Source organism: Tamandua tetradactyla, chromosome 5, assembly GCF_023851605.1.
Source record: "Tamandua tetradactyla isolate mTamTet1 chromosome 5, mTamTet1.pri, whole genome shotgun sequence".
NCBI classification, from domain to species: Eukaryota; Metazoa; Chordata; class Mammalia; order Pilosa; family Myrmecophagidae; genus Tamandua; species Tamandua tetradactyla.
In genome coordinates, this window is record NC_135331.1 from 68,719,989 (window position 1) to 68,736,249 (window position 16,261).

At 40.5% G+C, this 16,261-nt stretch overlaps 1 protein-coding gene and 1 pseudogene across 7 annotated transcripts in view; both read right to left on the minus strand.

Moving 5' to 3' along the window:
• The window catches only part of TNIK (TRAF2 and NCK interacting kinase), a 404,859-nt gene that overhangs the window by 226,826 nt on the left and 161,772 nt on the right, over positions 1-16,261 (minus strand). The gene's annotated exons all lie outside the window — the stretch shown is intronic.
• LOC143684243 (bifunctional methylenetetrahydrofolate dehydrogenase/cyclohydrolase, mitochondrial pseudogene) lies at positions 1,222-12,165 on the minus strand (annotated as a pseudogene).

The window sequence follows — 16,261 nt, forward strand, 5'->3', positions numbered from 1 at the left end:
CTACAGACACTGTGAGAAGGCAAGCTCAGCCGCTGCCTTGATGTTGAACATCCAGCCTCCCAAACTGTGCAACAATAAATTCCTATTCTTTTAAGCCAAAAACAAAAAATGCAAAAAAATAACTCTTGCTATGTCACATTAGGATAAAGCGAGCAGGTCATCTTTCTCTTCTCCTCCTGTTCCTTTTGCCAGGAACATTTCTCACCCTCCTTCCTCACCTTTGTTGAAAAACTTCCACTCATTGTTCAGTTCTGGGCCACCTTCTTTCCTACCAGAAAGCTTCCTTGTCACCCCCAAATCTGAATTAGCAGACGTCCTAAGTAGCCCCACATCCGGATTTTTGCTATTATCACACTTACTCCACAGTATGGTAATTGCCTGCTTGTCTATGGTCCTTATTAGATTTTAAAGCCCAGGAGGACAAATGCTCTATTTCAAAAATACAATACAAATATCACTATTAATAAGAAAATGACAGTGAGGATTACTAATATATAAATAATTGATGTCTAATTTACATGAAATAAAATACATATATATTAAGTGCATAGTTGAATAAGTTTTGACAAATGTATATACCATGTAATCACCAATCTTATCAAAATATAGAACATTTCCATCACCCTAAAAAATAAAAAAAAATTAAAATGCCAGGGCCATGTTAGGTACTTCCATTTACACAACCTCATTTATGACACAATGTTGTAGTTTTGAAGAGCTCTGTGTATAATTTTCTAGTATACTGGGATCTTTCTTAACAATTGCTTACAGAACCATTATGACAGACTATAATTTTATTCTGTGCATTCATATCTGTTTTTATGGCTTATTGTTGGCTAAGAAGATGGTTTATTATGATGCCAAGTCTTTGATCAGAAAGTTGAGTCCCGCACAGACAAACATATCTGTTTTGCAATAAATCACTTGTGGCACAGTTTCCAGGAACAGTACTTGTGGGCCTTTTTGTCTTAACAAAAAAGGGCTTCTGCTATGTCCCCAAAGCAAGTCAAGAGTGTCCTATGCCACTGAAAACATTTTTTTTCCTAACCCAACTCAAAAATTGGACAAAAAAGTTCTTATTTTCATTGTTAGAAAGCTCTCGGTGCTCTTAATTTAGTATATGATGTCAAATCCTATTTTTATCACTGATCCTTTTCACATTCAATATATTTAAATTCAAATTCAATATATCAAAAATATGGCCTCAAATATATCCAATCAATGATTTCTGTGCTTTTTCTTTGGTTTTAATGCAAACTCCCCAGTAGTGGGGAACCCAAGTGCAAAGAGGTATGCTTCCTGTGTCTGTTGGTTTTTAACTTGGAATAATGGCTTGGTGACAAGTAACTGTCTCTTCTAAAAAGTTTCCACTAAGAAATCATTTATGTTATATTTCTGGAACCTTACAGAGGATTTTCCTATATTTCACAGTGACATACCTTTAAAAGATTATAAGTCTTGATTTCAACCAAATCCAGTGCAACAGCAGGTCAAATAAGGTCTTGGATGTTGTTGATTTTTTTCAAGGTCAGAATTTATCATACTTGAAAAATTATTCAAGATTACTGAAGTCAGTAAGCACCCTTCCTTAAATTTCTTCTCTCTTCAAGTTCACTGATCGCCTTAAAATAACTTGTTCCAAAATAAATTAAAATTTTGAGTTATAACATGTGCATTTTCATTGTAACCTCCCTTTCTGGGGATAGTTGTTCAAGAGGCATATGAGGGAGCCTTGCAAAGAGCTCCCTATCTCAAGAAATAGATTAAGGGGCAGGGGGAAGTAAGATGTGGTAAGGCATGCCCCCAAATTGGTAATTAGGATTTGTGAAATGACAGTCATTATTCTGAGATAACTAATTGTTTGTCCCTGGCTAAAAATGGACAGTAAACCTGCTTTGGCCTTGTAAACACCTGTAAAAGGAATATATGAGAATGATACTCTCAAAGATTTCTTCCTACCTCTAAAAGGCCATGATTCTAAGTAAGCTGGGAGTTTGGTTTTAGTAAGGTCTTAGAAACTCTTCATCTTTCCAGTTAAAAATGCTCAGTCTCCTGTAAATGTCACTACTGATCTGAAATCCTGCACAGCATTCCAAACAGGAGAAATGTGACTACTTTATGGAGATGCTATTCCCATCCTCTCACAACTCTGATTTTGCCAGCAACCAGCTCAATCCTGGAACATATCTAAAAACATGTCTTATATGAATATAAACTCATAGAAGCAAAAGTTCTGCTATCTTACCATGCCAATCTATCCATGCTACAAACACCCTAATTATTTTTTTCAGAATTCCATTTTAATTTACCCATTAGATTTGCAGCTATGCTACTATGCATTAGATTTTTAATGTTGCCCTAAGAAATATAATAAACATCTTTAACTTTTCATAATCTAATTAGAATTAACATTATGCCATTTTATGTGAAATATAGAGACTTTGTACCTGCCATACAGCCCATTTAACACCCCATCCCCATGTTATGGCTTTGGTTGTTCTCTCCACTCCATCTGTATACATTATGAACCCAACAAGATATTGTTATAATTATTGCCTTCAGCAATCATATGTATTTTTAAAAACTTAAGTGGAAAAATAATCTTACATTTACATAGACACCAACCATTTCTAATGCCCCACATTTCTTCCTGAAAAATCCAGGTTTCCCTCGGACAATATTTCCATACAGTTGAACTTTCTTTTGCATTTCTTGTAGTGCAGATTTGCTGGCAATGAAGATTCTCTTATGTTTCCTCTTATGTAAAAATGATTTTACCCCTATTCTCAAAGGATATTTCTACCAGAAATAAGTCTCTGGTTTGACAGGTCCCCTCACCCTTTTTCACAACTTTAAAGATGTTGTTTCTATCTCTTCTGACCTTCATAGTTTCAGATGGGAAGTCTGAGACCATTTGAGTCTTTGCCACCCTCTAGGTAATCATTTTCCTCTGCTTTCAACATTTATCATTTATCCTTAATTTACAGCAGTTTGACTATAATGCACCTTGGTGTGACTTTCTTTGTATTTATCCTGTTTAAGTTTCTGGGCTTCTTAAATCACAAAAATTTTGACCATTGTCTTTTCAGTATTTTGTCTGCTTCTTTGTTTCTCCTTTCTTCTGGGACTCAAATTAAACATCTGTTAGACCTTGATTTTGTCCCACAGGTCCTTATGGTTCTATTCACTTTTTTCCAATTCATCATCTGTTAGTTGAATGTTTTCCTGTACTTCAGTTCTAATATCATGTCTGATGATGTCAACATCTGGATCATCTCAAAGTTGGCCTCTGTTGATCTGTCCTTTCCCAGAGATAGGTCACATTTTCCCAGTTCTTGAATAGTGCACATTCTTTCCTGGTACAATGCCAGGTACCTTTGAATTGTAACCTGAACATCGTGAATTTTACATTGCGGGGACTCTGGATTTGGTAATATTCCTTTGAACAGTGTTGATGTTTTTGTTTTAGCAGGCAAATACTTTCTAAAACTGTAAACTCTGTCTTGCCTATGGTGGGCAAAAGATCAAAGCACAGTTCAGCTCTTTTATCTTTAACTGTGCTGCCTTGAGTCTGTCCCAAGGATGCATGGTTTAGGAGTTAGACAAAGACTTCGGCAGAGTTTACACACAAGAGCTTGGGGCTCCTTTCTTCAACTCTTTCCTTTCACTATCCCCACCCCTCCCACTCCGATCTCAGGTAACTGTAACCACCCCAGGCTCTGTCTTCTGGCATGAGAGATAATGGTCTTTATCAGAGCTTCAGCTGAAAAGCACCATGCTGCAGCTTGACAATGTACACCACTAAATTTTGTCCTGTGTTTGTAGCTGTTATCTGCAGGAGGTTAGTGTGTTCAAAGCTTACTTCATCATACTAGGAGTGAAAACAACAAATATACCAATTAAAAAAATTATTACCTATGAACCAAACTTTACATGGTATACCACAGGTTGCTAAGTTTTAATTTTAAATTTTCTGTGCCCACGGCAGTCTCATTTTATCCAACCACTACAAGAGTCATGTTGTGTCTACCTACTATGGCAAATGAGCATCCTCTACTGTGCATTTCAACTCATCCCTGAGGCTTCATTCATAGTTAATCTTTACTTAGTCTTTCTTTCTCAGGTGCAGGATGTGCATCATTGGTAAACTCAGATGACTTCAGATGGCTGAGACACAGGACCAAAAGGCACTGAATCACACTAAGGAAAGGTATTTTCAGTTATTTTCCAACCCTTCTGATTCTGTCAAAGAATGAATACTGGTTTGATACTAACATGTCTTCAACACCAATCTAACAGTAGCCAATTTCCTCCTTTCAAAGTAGACCCAGCAGGTCTCATGGGAAGAACCTTCTCCAGGCAACAACAGCTAGTTAGAAATTAACAAAATTTTCTTTCAACTGAATGTATTTTTAGAGTTGCCTTCTATTTTTGTCATTTGTGATAATGACATAAAGTTTACTTTAAAAATCAAAATTAGGAAAAGTGAATTGATTTAAAGAAAAATAGCAAATGGTAGCGTAAGTCATATATAGATAAGAGTATTAGAGTATGTGATTCTAGTAGCTAGAAAAGATATTCCCTTTGATCTCACTAGCTTAACACAATGGAATTTATTTCTTGCCATGAAAATTTCAATTCAGTGTTTCTGATCTATGGTAGCTTCTCATGTGTTCATTTGGGGAATAAGGAGACAAAATTTTTGCCTTCTTCAAAACAGATTCCAAGATCACTTTGTGTATGCCTGACCAGCAGATGGGAAAGAGAGAGAGAAAGTCTGGCAGACAGGGTGAGATGTTTTTATGGACCAGGCTTAGAAAAGTTGTACATGCATTTCCCCATGTCCCACAGTGGTCAGAACTAAGTCTATACCTGCCCTTAACCATGAGGCAAGCCAGGAAGTGGGTCTAGCTCTGTGCATGGGAGAAAGAGAAAAAGGGTTTTGGTGGGCACTTAAATCTGGGATACCACATTAAATTTTGGGAAACTCTGCACTAGATTGTGTTCATTCAGAGCAGAGGGGAGGAAGAAGCCACCATTTCTCAGCAACCTCCTTTCGTTTTGTAAGAACAACTGTGAATATTACTATTTCTTACTTCCCAGCCCCCAGAGTCAGCCTTCTACCCAAGAAATGGCGAGCAAACAACAGCAGTCCTCAGAAATGTTCACCTGTCTCAGTAGGCTTCCCACACAGGAACTTGGGGTCCTCACTCCAGCTTTCAGACCTCCTCCCCCACCCCACCCCCATCTTTTCTTCCTTGCAGTTTTGTAACCACAGTTTACTAATCCTGCTTCCCACTCTCTCTACAAAGTCTTAGCTTCTTGAGAGTCCAATTAGCTAGCCTGAAAAACTAACCAGTATTCATGTTAATTGAAAGCTCTTCCTTCTTTCCCTCCAGGGAAATTAACATTTTACGCAGTGGCTTCCTACAGCCCACAGTGTTTTCCAGACTATGCTAGCACAAGGTTGCACCTGTGGCTCCTGCAAACCAGAAAGGGAGACCTGCTGTGGGATGGCAGGGCCTTTCTGATAGGATCCGGGTCCACCCCACTTCTAAAGTATCTGACCTGTTTCTGGTTGGCCACCCCCTCATCCAAGACAGAGTGTCATTGCTTTAAAAGCAGGAAATGTCCCTCCCTAGAATCTTTCTTTAATTTCCACGGAAGGCCTAATGCAGATCCTCAGAACTTTGCTTGTCCCCCGTCAGTGTAACTGAACTGAACCCAAGTTATTGATTCAGCAGCACTGAGACATTAGCTGTCGCTTAAATTGTATTCTATGTACCACCCTCTCCTCCGCAAAGTACACTGTTAAACCATGAAGAAGAGTAAGTGTCAAATCCTTGATCATTCCAAAAATGCTGCAATTAAAGAGTCAACTCGTCACACTCTATCAGAGCATGATGGAAGATACCCATGGACTCAAGCCTTCACTCAAATGTGGCCGATGCTTGACCCCTGCTATTTTAAATTCGTGAACTGTTGGCAGAAGCACTTGAGCAGATATTAATTTCTATAAATATGTTTCAGGAGAAATGCAGCCTCTGCAATAAATGGGTGTTTCATGAGTGTCTCAATAAAATGCTTTACTGGTGGAAAAGACTTCTGATAGTTACTTCTAAACCCATCCTTTACAAATTCACACCCTTTTGTAAAAAAGCATGCCAGAAGCCTAGAATGAAAGATAGTTTGGAAGGTACTGCAAGGTTTCTGTTTAACTCTTCTATCTAGGTGGCCTTCTCAGCTGCCTCGTCCTTGTCCTGCAGAGAAGGTTCTAGAACCAGATTGCTGAGGTCTGAATTCTGGATTCAGCTCTTTCTATTTATGAGATTTAGGGCAAATTACATAACACGATGTTTATAATTTGCTTAAAAATTCTTCAACCAAAGATGGTGATGGCAGCCCAACATTGCACATATAATTAACAACCCAGAATTACATTATTTGAATGTGGTTAAAAGGGGGAAATTTTAGGTTGTATATATGTTACTAAAATAAAACTTAAAAACAAAATCACCCACCAAAAAGTAAAAGGGGGTAGGGTCAGAGGTGAACAGAATATATATATAAAAACAAGATGCACAAAATACTGATAGTTATTGAAGCTGAGTAAGATACAAGTCAATTCATTCTGTCTACTTTCAAGTTTCTTTGAAATTTCCCATCATGATTTTTTTTCCACACCAAAACAAAGCATTTTATTAAAAAAAAAGTTTTAATCAGAAAAGTCTGGTTAAATTTAATATTAATCCAATAATGAATTCTAGGAAAACCAACAGATTCAAAGAGTAAAGCAAACAGTTACAATTCTTTGGTGGAAATGTAAGTTGCATATTTAAACAAGCTGCCCTCATGATTATCAAGCTTAATTCTGTATCAGTTCGGCTTTTCAAAAATAGGTATCAAGATGCACCAAAGAAACTATATAGACACCCTTCAGCAGTAAAAAATTTTAACTATGAAGTTTAAAGATAGAGCAAAAGACAAACATGAGAACACACATGAATAATTTATATCATAAGCCTTTTAAATCCCAGAAAACTAATATGTGGAGTGCTCACTGAATGGTAACATACATAAAACAAGAGGTAGAAACAGAATCCTAAACATTTTCCCAGCAACTAAGCCACAAAATGGCAGCTTATGAATATTATTGGCACATAGTTTTTCTTCTTTCCCATCCAATTGTTTTATTTAGATAAATCTGGCTATCAATGAATAAATATATAAATCTGGGTAATGTTTTTTAACTCATTTGCTATCATTTCTTCCCCTTAATTTTCTCTGGCAAAGTTTTTCCTCTGGTTTGACCAGCTAAACTCAACAGATTTGAAACCTAATGTGGCTATCAATTCTTACTGGAGTAGTACTTGGGAAATGCAATCCTAGAAAAGGCAAATTTTAATAACTGCAGTGGCTTGGCAAAGTTAAGCATCCATTCGCAATGTGACAATGCTCCATGTTGGATGGCTTGGGACAAAGAGAATGGCCTCTCTTGCATCCCATGGCCCAGGATACTGGTGTGCTCGTGGGTGGGAATTATTTGTGCAAATACCCACCCATTTACACTTTCAATAAATATAAAGCACCATTTTAAACCATTTCAATAGAATAAAAAAGTATTGCATTTCTATGGGCCTGTTTTGCTTCTTAAACTGGCTCGGAAGGCTGTTCATGAAAGAGAAGATAAAACAGTTCATTGGTTGCTACTCCAAGCTCTTTGGGCTTCAGCACTTCCAGCTCTTCAAGTCTTGGCAGCACTTCTTGCAGCAATGAGGGTATTATTCCTTAGCATCACCAGTATCATGGGACCTACTCCCCTGGGACTGGAGTGATGGAGCCAGCTTTCTTCATGACTTCTTCAAAATCACCATCTCCAACCAGCCTAAGCTTAGAGGATACGGGATCTTCAACTCGGTTTATTCCCACATCAAGGATTGCTGTTCCTTCCTTGATCTTATCTGCTGTGATCAGATCTGGAATGCCTGCAGCAGATACCACCATATCTGCAAGAGTTTACCTTTCTTCAACTACTCTTTGGGAGTGCAGCGATGAGATACTGTAACAGTGGTGTCACCTCTAGGACGTTCCTATGCCCCATCTGTGTAGTAACATTGCAATGGACAGTCCAACATTCTTTGACCATCCAGCCACAACCATCTTCTCCCCTGGCATTGGAATTCTAGTTTGCTTACTTATTTCCCACACACCCCATGGGGTAGCGGGGAGTATGGAATCCTGCTCCAAACACATCCACCCTATGCTAATTACATAAAAGCCTCAACATCCTGGCCCAGAGAAACAGCATTGCAGACCTTGGTCTCCTCAGTGTGCTCTGGAAGCCGCAGCTGAACACGGAGGCCATCTACCCTGTCATCATTATCCAGCTTATTGATCAAACGCAACAATTCTTCCACTGAAATTGAAGCTGGTTTCAGGATCGTTTCAGTGATGATTCCCATGTGCCGGGACCCATTGAGGCCGCAGGCGTAGCCGGTTGAGAACCTCGCCGGGGGCAGGCGTCTGCTGCCCAGGCTACCCACTTGGCCCCCTCCTGCTGCACCTGCTGCTTGATCTGCTGGGCGAGTCCCTCTCCAGAAATGACAAGAGCTTCATGTCCAACCACCAAGTGGTGGAAGGGGCCAAGGTAGAGGCGGCCACTCTGCATGGACCAGGACAGCAAGCAGCCAGCATGGACACTAGAGGGCATGCAGGCGTGGCCCATGCCTCTGCCCATGCAGGCCTTCATGAATTTTTAAAGCACACTTTCTAATTACCAGAGCAAAAGTAATTTTCCAAATCCTCATTGTCACAAAACAGCTCTCTCCTCTATTCCAGAGGTAGATGGTAGAGAACAAGTTGGGAGTTCTATCATGATTTTCAATTATGCAGAACGATTTCTTTTATGTGTCCCTGTTCTCATATTTTCATGATGTAATAAGGATGTTATATATTTTTTCCTCCTCCCACTTTCAGCTGTTCAAACCTAGTAAGAAATCAAATTCTCTGATGGTGTATTTTACTGCAGTCCTTGCCTCCCATAGGCCAGTCAAGACCCTAGGTATCTGGGCACAGCTATAATTTGGTGTCATTCTTGGGGTTTGCTCTGAGATTCCAACCTCACAATACCTCCCCTTTCCAAAAGAGGAGACACTGGAGGCGGGAGGAGGAGAAGACAAGAAGGAAGAGAATACTGCTTTCCATTTCAAGCACCAACACAACTCCATTTTTCTCCCCATTGAGTCTTCAACATCTGGAGAGATCAAAACACAGAGGCAGTGCTCACACAGAGGGGAGACAAATAAGGCAATGCTTTGGGCTTAATATATACTTTTCTTTTTCATCCATTCCCCCAACTTTCACATCTAAGTAATACACTGAGAAAAAGAGATGGCTTCCGCTGGAGCTCTGAACAGTGCTAGTATAAACTGCTGGTTTTCCCAGAGTTATATTAAAATAACTGACTCATCACCGGCAATTTCTGTCCGGGCTGCATGTGATAACGTCAAAACTGTATAGATTGGGGAACGGCTGTCTAAAACTCTTTCTCCCAATTTGCCAATTTTGAATTATATGTCAACAAAATATGAACATCGCTTTTATTACTAATAGATAATGTAAAATTCAGAGACTATTTTCTTCCATGTTTGAGGAAAAATTAAATTCAGTGTAATTTTATTACTTTTTAGTATGTCTTCATCAGCTAATTTAACCTAAATCTGTTATTTTAAATTACCTTAAGTGTAAAGAATGAAATCAGTTTCAATTTTATGTTAAAAACTTAATAATTATTACTGAAGTAAAGGTTAAAAATATATTTGAAACCAGTTAATATCAGCATCAGAGTAAGAGAAAGTATATAATGACAGTTCTAATTATTACATTCTCTTGTTTTGCTCTTCTGAAGAGCAGCAATTAAATCTGTACTTAGATTTAATGTGGAGAGTAAAAATGTTCTGCACCTGCAATATTGGTACCATTTCATTCCTCCAACTGCATGAGAATTCAGACCTTTAAACTACCCTTGGGCTGAATGGTGGATGCACATTGATTCAAGAATAGCACAGTGCCTCTGATGACTGGGGAGAGTGTTCCACCTAACACTTGATCTCTATGCAGTATAAGCATGTATGAAAGAATCGTTCCAGCCCCTGCAGAAAGCCAATACGGACTAAAGCATGTGTTGGTTTCCATCCAAGTGGTGTCCATGGACCAACTATGGTTGCTGAGGTCTGGAAAACAATCATTCACTTCCTTGACCTTGGACATGTTCCTTCACCTGAACCTCGTTTTTTCTGCCCCTTTCTCAGAGTCATTTGTGTGAAAGCACTTTGTAACATGTAAAGCATTCACAAATGGAGCTGGGGTTTTTTGCCAATACCCACTGTAAAAATGCTAAGCAGACTGAGAGATAGACTTTGGGGAAGGGCATACCTGTGGCAAAGACAATAATGCCCACTAAAGAACCCAGCAGTTCCCCAACATTTACCAGCTCCCTGTCGTTAGGGTGGGCCATGTGAGAGCTCAGACCAAGAGGCTGTGGACAGAAGTGACTCGTGTCACTTTTAGGACACCATGCAGAAGAGCAGGCACATGACCACAGAAGAGCTGTGTTCATTTCTTGCCAGGGTGACTAGGGAGCCACGAGTTGCAGACATTACAGCTTCAAAATAGTGGAACCACGATCAGCCTGGGTCCCTGAATGGCTGTGTGGAGTGCAGCCTTGACTCGTGCTGCATGTGGACAGTGAGCAAGAGACAAACCTTTGTGCTAAGCCCCTGGAAGACAGGTTCTTTGTTCCTGTAGTTTCTATCTCATATCCTCAATAACAGAATGTTTAAAAGTTTCATCCTAAATAAAATTAAATTTCTACCCAACCAACTTATTAAAACTCCAGATTTCTCGTTTCTGCAAACTTCCTCCCAACCCGATGGAACAGAAAAAGGGCACTATGTAGAGAATAGCTCTGCCATAGCACCCTGGTGACCCTGCACCTCTCCACTGAGGTCACAGAGACAAGCCTCAACCACAGTCTGACCCAAGTCTTGGCAGGACACCCTGAAATGAAGGGAGATAGGCAGCCTGGCAGGGGTCTGTCATGAGGTAGTTTCTCATCTGTCTTCCTGTCTTGCAGGAAATTGCTACCAGACCATTTCTTATCCAAATCCCTCCTTTCAGGTGAGCACCGTGGCCTTCTATCTTGCCTGCCTCCTTCAGGGTGCAGCTGCATGCTTGTGCATCTATAAAACTCCTTGGTTGTACATTAAGGGTGGCTCCTCGAGGACTGAGTGACCCACCACCAGCGTCATCTGTCGTCTGGCTTCCAGCTCAGTTGCCATCCTGGGTGTGGAACTAGGGAGGCGGGGAGCTGCTACCTTGCTGATCTTGCTCTCACTCTCTGTGTAAGTAACTGACTGTCTGAATCCATTTGGGTTGACTTTGTCCTTCCTGGCGGAATCTATGGAAGGGTGGCCAGCCTACCACGGAGCTGCCCTGCTGGCCCCACACTGCTGCCTGACCACTTGACCCAATACAAGGAGGATTTTATGGTAATTTTCTGTTTCTCAGACTCGGACAGTTTTATTCCAGGAATTTTCTCTCCTGCTTGCAAGAATGAAACCCAGCTTTCTGATTTGAAGTTGTAGAATAAACAAGCCAGGTTGATTCCCATCACCTCTTGGCCATTTTAATAAAGCTAGCGTAAAGTTACAAAAGTTAGGAAACTTAACAAGCCAAGCTCTGCTTCAGATATTTAGTGGCCACACCAGGTTACAGAATCTGAAGTACATGGGTGGCCACAGATTTTGATGAAACCCTTAAATGAAAGTTAATAAAACATCTAACATGTAAGGGGATGATTTGTGGTATTTTGTATTTTTGCTCTTCTGGTAAACCAGAAACATACATCACAAGGATGAATGGTTTGTTTCAAATTAAATAATCAACAGTAACACTAACACTAAGCTCCCTGATGTTAATAAACACGAATGTTTCACAAAATTGTTACTAACTACTAAGCATGAGGAATTGGGTGAAAAAGAGGGTTTCCCTTTAGATATAACACGAAACTTCTTCAAGAATGGCAAATGTTTCTGGTCTGGAAGGTCTAGAAATTCTTACAAGTCATCAGGTTTGAAGAGATTTATAGGTTACTTTGTGACCGGTAAGCCAACTGCATGATCAAAATGGTGCAATGACACACAACATTGTCGGCAATTACACAGCATGGCAGTGCCCTATGGCCCCTTAGAGAATAGAGGACAGTTTTGCCTTTCTCAAGTCTACAAATACCCCATTGAGAGTAAAAAGTAACATGACATATTTTGATAGTGGTAAGAGATTTTCTCAGAGAGAGAAAGGAAAAAAAAAGTATGACATCTGATACTATTTCTGGGAGGGAGAACATCATTTCCTTATAGGACTTGGAAATATTTTGCTTTAAAGATGATTCTGGGCAGAGACTGGTGGGTAGAAATCTGTGCTTTCAATGTAAATGACGATGATGAAGGAAATGCTGCATGTTGGTAAAAACCACACTGCACAATGATGAAACATTCAAATTTCCAGGCTATTCTGAGGAAACTAACCTCATGTTCTAAGGAGAAATGGTTAGAACTAATTCAAAAAATAGCAAAGTGTTGCCCTTCTTGTTATTTTCTCAATCTTAAATGTTTATCTAGGACTTTCTCTGTGCCAGGTGTTATGCTAGGAAGCGAGCGTACAAAGATGAATAGGGGACATTTTCGGTCAGTCAGTGTCCTGGAGTTGCTTCTGCCTTGAAGCTCTGTTAGCACACTGTTCCATGGCTCCTACAAACCGGTGGTGTCAGTTAAAAGGCTGTGGACTTCAGAAACTACCAAAAGAGTAATTGACTCAGGCAAGTATTCTCAACAGATGCCAAAACCATCAGGTCATAGTTTGGGGGGAGAGGGAAGGACAGGACAGGTGAGTCACACAGTCCTCAAAAGATCACCCTACAAAAGGTAAGAGAAGAAATATCTTCTACAACGCGTACTCTAGTGGGTACCAGCTTAATCAAAGCATAAACCTCTGCACCACCAGTGATGAAAGGAAGGGAAATTAGGTGGCCCCCGATGTATTGCAATGGGAAGGACAAAACACCACCTGCACAGTACTCTTAGAAACAAAAGACCTGGACTTTTCCACAACTGCATGGGAAGGTGCGACAGAAAAACTAGATTAAAGAAGGTGAAAGAGACAGAACTAAAGGCAATGCATGATCTCTGATCAAGACAAACGCACAGCTGTGCACATATTTACTGGAACCACTGGGGACAACTAAATGTGTACGAGATAATATTGTACTGGTGTCAAATTCCTGGTATTGAATGATTTCATGATTACACAGGAGCAAATGCTTGATCTTGAGAGATGCTGAAGTCCTTAGTAATGAAACGATAATGTCTACAACTTACTTTCAAATGGTTCAGGAAAAAAAAATTAATGTAGGTGTAAACATACCAAGACACATAAGAGGAGACAAAGCAAAAATGGCAAAATGTTAACAATTGATAAATTGGTTGAAAAGTATACAAGGGTGCATTGTAGTCCTCTCTAAATTCTTCTGCTAAATTGTAAACTTTCCATTTAAAAAAAATGGGGAGAAAAAATAAACAGCAGCTGAGTGCGGGTTACAGTTGTAGGTCACGGAAAACAGAAGTGCTAAGGGATGAGTTGGACAAAGCCTGTGCCCTCTCCTGGAGGGCAGAGCCTGATGAAGGAACCGTCCGGGAGTTGTACTCCTAGTTTCGAACAGTTCTAGAGGCTCCAACTGAAAAGATTTCTCTCTCTTTTTTCTACTTGAGCTAAAAATGTCTTCTTGGACCATGAGGGAGGGGAATCAAGGGGGCTATTGAGGTGCGATGAATTAGGTAAATGGAAGGACAGAAAGAATGCAATAGGAGATGCTTGCAAGAGAGCGGGCAGACTGCAGGCTGATGAGACCAATTCTCATCTGTGATCGAGGCCCCTGAGAAACAGCACAACATCTGCAACTGAAGTATGAGAAAATGTCCAGTGGGGTCCCCAACATTAAACTTGAAAATTGTCTTTGGAATTATGAATTCTCTGCTGAATCATCAAGAGCATATGCCTCAGAATTCTGACAGAAGTCCACATATGAATGAGTTCATTATATGTCTTAAAGGAAAGTCATGGGTTCTTTATAAATAATCTTTTGATATCTAAAGAGAAAAACTGAAAGATATTATATGTACATAAAAGAATGGCAACTCAGTCCAACCCTGCACCCTCTCCCACTCCTCTTTTATGAAGCCCGTCCTTTGCACCTGCACAAGGCATCGGGTCATTTCCATCCCAGGGAGTCCCCATCTGCTCCACCTCTAGACCGAAACTCTCTTTCCCACATCATCTGGTCTCCTTATTATCATTTTCAAGAAGGCTTTCCAGTTGTGTTTGCATGATGCAAAATCAGATTCATGTAACAAAAGTGACTGTTTTTCTTTACAGGTGTCTGGTAATGACGTTCCAGCAAAATGCCTTCATAAGAAAGGTGGCAGGGCTAACACGAATCAACACGAGGCTCACAAATTCAAACAGAACAAAGTTTCTGTTTATTACACAGCTCCAGGGTAATATTCGCTCTAATACTGAGCATGACCTAGGTGAATCTTCCCGTATCTTTTACTGTTCATTGTGTCAAGTACATAGGCAGCTGCTACTGGGCAAAATTTTGAAGTTGCTGCCAGTCGGCCCTCCCTCCTTCCATACTCCAGGAGAGCTGAGCATCCACTATCACCCCTCTACCCCCCAATTCCAGTCTCTGGATGGCTTAACATACCTTAGCAGTATTAACATCAATAATCCTTAGCATTTTCATACCATAACATTTATTTGACATTGCAAAATGCACATTTCAAGTACCAAACTGTCTGCTATCTGTGTAGAAATGGAACATGGCCTTTTCGTCAACATCAGTAAGAATAGTTTATTTCACAGCCCACCACACATTCTGATTTTTCTGGATATATAAATATGGACTATGGAACATCTCACAACAGTCAGATTATGTGACCTAACTTTCCATCCAGAATCTGGGGTAGCACGTGGCACAGTGTTTACAGGCAACACGGTTACAAAGTTCAGAACTAGGCGCCCTGAGGGTCATCTAACCACTCTCTCACCCGGCTCTTCGAGGTTTATCCCGCGTGCCTCAACACTCTACACACCGCCCCCGGCTCTGCTCGAGCGCTCTGGTGGTGTGAAGAAGACAAAATTGCCTGTCTGAGGCCCCTGTGAGCAGAGGAAGCAAGGCAGCATGTGCGATGGTGACAAGTGCTGCAGGCCAGTCTACGGCAGGCCAGGCTTGGCTTAGCAGAGCACAACCAGATATGCATGCACAGAGGACCTGGTGAAGGCAGCCACCCATGTGGATTCAGGACTCAGCTGAGGAAGGCTCTGAGAGGGAGTGTAGCCTGGGATGGACAATGTGGCGGGGGTGGGGTGGGGGTGGGGTAATCCAGAGATGGTGTAGGTGAGAGGAAGTGTGGAAAAGAAGGAACAGAAAGAATACAGAAGGGGATGGCTACAGGAAAGTAAGACAACTGACAACTCCAGTCTAAGAAGTGTTAAGGAGCAGCAAAAAAAAAACTACATGCAGGTCGGCAGATGCCCATATGGAAAAGCTCTGCAAGGAAACCAGACAAGGAGCCCCAGGATGGAATCGAGAAAGATGGAGCCACCGGCCAGCTTTAGGCAAGAAAGGGGCTTGAGAACGATGTTATCAAATGCTACAATAACAGCGAGAGTAACTTTAAGTATAACCCAGTCTTAATATGGCCATTAAATGTCACTTCATTTATTTGTTTTCTTTGTTTATCTTCAACCACAGCACTGAGAAAAAGCCCACACTGAATGTGAGAACAGCAGAGAACCTGAATCATTCTTCACCCATTAAAGAAAATATGTCACCTGGAAGTTAAACCCTTGCTAACTTTGTGTCGCAGATCTGATAGTGTGGAGTAGAAAGCAATGTTATATATAGTAAGAAGACAGGTTATGTATGCCAGCTGTGCTCCTTGGGGCATGCAAAATGACATGTTACAGGTTTTACAGCATGGAAAATAAGCAAACGAAATGTTTTTAGTCTTTCCATTTCTGTGATCAATGGTGAGACTCAGACATTCGGACTCGTTTTGAATCCCCAAAATTATATTTGGGTGCCAAGAGCATCACTCAAATGGATTTTCATGAAAGAATGAAATGACAGGGCCTAAATGTA